The sequence below is a fragment of the Thunnus maccoyii genome, chromosome 1 (assembly GCF_910596095.1).
Source record: "Thunnus maccoyii chromosome 1, fThuMac1.1, whole genome shotgun sequence".
Classification (NCBI taxonomy): domain Eukaryota; kingdom Metazoa; phylum Chordata; class Actinopteri; order Scombriformes; family Scombridae; genus Thunnus; species Thunnus maccoyii.
In genome coordinates this window covers 8,426,361-8,430,141 of record NC_056533.1, presented here as the reverse complement: position 1 = coordinate 8,430,141, position 3,781 = coordinate 8,426,361, and positions in this window count along the sequence as shown.

Genomic DNA, 3,781 nt, shown 5'->3' with positions numbered 1-3,781 from the left:
GTCCCTGCCATTACTTTTAAACAGGAGGGCAAATCACATTTGTCTGAAAGGTGCTGCTGAACTGTTCTATTAATGTATCTATGTAGTGATAACAATGATGATTTAATGCTCTAATAGTTTTTGAGGAACTAGCACTTTTTAGCCATACTAGCGGCCTTTATAAATGGTAATGTCAGCCTGATGGTATGTTGGTTGGTCCACCACTTTGTAAAGACATTCATGGTCCCCAGGTGATGAATCCAAAAAAACTCTGATGATCTCCTGACTCGTTTTTCTCTTGTGCCACCATCACTTAAATAATTTTTATTTGTCTGATACTTCGGTTTATGGCCAACTACTTGCTAACTAATGACATTCAAGCCTCACCAGTTCTTTGTGTTACATGCTAATTAGTGATGTCAGGATGCTATCACTCTAAACTAAGATGGTGACAAAGGTAAACGTTATCCCTGCTAAACATCAGAATTTTAGCATTGTCATTGTGTTCAAATACTGACATTAGCATGTAGCTAAGCACTGCTGTTAACGTACAACCCACATTCATGGTATAGCCTTAAAGAGCCACTAGCATGGCTGTAAACTCTTTAACAGTGACATTGTTACTACAAAATAAGTAAAGTCAAATAACTGACTAAATATTGTGGGGAAAATGCACAGAATAAAATAAACTACTAGTATTTTAGAAGTAGTTCTGCCAGTAACATTGCATCTCGTTTTTCAGAAAACTTGATGCAGCGAAAATAATTGGAAGACTGAAAAGAAAAAAGGCAAATGATTCAAACAGCTTCAGATTTATTAACTGCAGGCACAGAAAACAATGACAAATAAACCTAATGATTTAATGTACAGGGTTTTGATCAGCAAATCCCACTATGTCATGGTAGCATTTCTCTTTCGGCACAAAATATACAAATATAGTTCTCAAAATGAGAGAAATGGTTTCATACAAACACATTATAGGTTCACTTCTGCCTTTTTATGGGGAAGAAGCATGTTACTCAAAATCAAACAGCGAGGAGAGATGTCATTAGACAACCTGGTTCAGTAGTGCTTTACTTTCCAATGCCCTTGATCCAGTGTGTTTACCTGTGTGCTAAAACCATGAAGTCAAGAATGTGGAGGCTTATCACTTAAATAAACAGTCAAATACACTGGAATTAGGTAATTGGAAGACGTTTCCTTTTCCCTAGCTCCCTGCCATAATAATCCCAGAGACAAGATTCCTGATGCAGTCGTGCACAGTAACTCCAGAGCAGTCAATCAAAGTTGTACCAACCGAAGGTGCCAAGCTGGGTCTAGATACAAGGGCAAATTTAATCTCTTCAAACATGTAAACCGCAGCTGTCACTGACTTCTATCATTACAACAGCAAGGCATTAAGGCATCTTTGACACACGTCTGTACATGACAAAGCAAGTAAGGACATAGATATGTGTTCGGGTTTTTCACACAGCAGCTAAACTATTTCACTTTAAGTCAAATGAGCACGGACAGGCTTTGAACTTAAATAACGAGGTATGAGGAAAAATGAGCACAAAATACAGCACATTATGCGAAAACTAGGAATAAGGAATAGCAGAAATTACTTTGGAGGGGTTATGGCGATATCTCTAATGGCACATAACATGTAGCAGCTGTTTATGACAAAACTTCTATAAGAAGGAAGCACATGAGGGTCGCATGGCACATTCAGCTCATTTAAAGAAAATACAGCAGGAAAGACAGTGCAGAAACCTGACACTGTAGAAAACAAACAAAAACTATCCAGCTTTGCACTGCTGGTTGTTTCACATACTCTCTCAACCTGCACTACTGAGACTTTTCTGTTCAGTATCAATATGATGCTGTAAAAGAGGGAGAAATTCATTGATTTTAAGATAAATTAAACTGGTACATTCTTTAGAAGTCCAACTGTGATTAGTAAAAGGTCACCAGCGTCATATCTTGGACAGACAAGCTTTACAAAAAGCATCAGAGACACAGGCAACCAGGTTCAATCAAGTTCACTGTTATGTCAAGGCAGAAAGGGAAATATGAAGTAGAACTAGTACAGGTCTCCACCGAAGACTGAAAAATAGATGTCTTTGCTTTAACATCCTGTCATAGAAAATTCCACAGCATAGATATGAATTTCCACTGGTACAGACCAGCAGTCCAGATGTCTGCAGAGACCAGTCAGCAGCACTACAGAGGTACTGCTAAGATGAAGATAATCCAACTAACAATCGATATTTTGAATGAAGTCTCTCTTGCCAACATTCACATAAACTGCTCTGAATGGAAATCAGAGCTGAAATAGACACTGGGGAGGCAGGTTTGTTTAAGTGAGGGAAGGCGTGTTTGAGAGGACTGTTTGGATTTTAAAAGGAGGAAGAGTAAGAGGGGCTGAGCAGAGGTACAGGCTTCTCAACTCTCACCAGCTTGTTTTCCCTTCAGATTTGGCTTTTTAAAAATGATGTTATATCAAGTTTAACACGTTGAATTGAAAATTCAATTTGATACAACTTCCAAAACATAATTAAAAGGGGTCAAGGTGTCATTGGAGAAATTGTTAGCACTGAATATGAATAGCACTTGAAATGCATATGTTGAATAAATACTGACAAAGGTTTGATGATTGAACAACTTTGTGATTAAGAGACACTGCACAAGTGTTAAAGTGGTTCAAAGGTGATTCTGGTGATATTCTGTATTTTTTAACAAGTGTCATGAAAAGACTAAAACCAACAAGTATTGCCTTTGTATCCAAAGCCTGGTATATCTTACTCCTCTGTGCCATAAAGCTCTATTGTTGTCCAAAAACTACTAAAACCACATCAAGGAGCCACATTTTGCACACTGGTTGACATGTTCCTTCATTACAAAGAACACAAACACTGTAGTTTATTTTGACTCAATCCCACATACACCATCCTGATGCTGTAAATAAGTCCATGACTGAAAATAGTGCCTAATAAATACACTTTTTACTTGTATTTTTACCCGAGTCATATTTTCTAAAAACTACCGTGTCCAGCAGAAGTCCAACTAAAATCCCATTTTCAGATACATTTACATGTGCTCATGTAATGTGCTGCAGCCGAGCAGCTAACTTGCTATCTAGCCTGCTAAGTGACATTAGCGGTGCACCTTCTCCCAATGAGTGTTTGTTTGGTGGCTCGTTCAACAAGCTAAGGTGCAGAACAAGATGTGTGTTCATGTTTGTAAGTTAGATAAGAAGGAGACTTTGCCAGGAAAGCTAATGTGGGTTGTTGTTCAGTCTGTGGTTCTTGTGTTGTGTAGCAGGACGCTATCAGGCTCAGTGTGACCATCTGCTCTGCCTGTGATTTAACACCATTTAATTGCTTTATTCAAAATTTGAATTGCTGTAGTGAAATAAGGTCTCCAGCAATATAAGTCCATGACGGAAGGATATTTAATTGAAATAACGTAAAACTAGGGGGCAATTTAATCTCAGTTGAAATGAAAGTATACATTTGTGGTACATTTTTCCAAGATTTACAACTTTAGCAGGAACCTTTGGGCACTGTTGGTTTTGGTCTTTACATGCGATTTGTTGACAATGACAAAAATAGAAAATACTGCCAGGCTTATCGTTTGATATGGCGACTGACTATGACCTCCTAAAAATGTCATTCAACAATAATAACATGACCTTGTACAATAAAGTGGGAATAAGACAGAGCGTAGGATAATTAATCAGATCAATATGTGATCACTCAATAGGCTATTATGGTTCACAGTATATAACGGTGCATAATGGCTCTGGGTAACCACACAA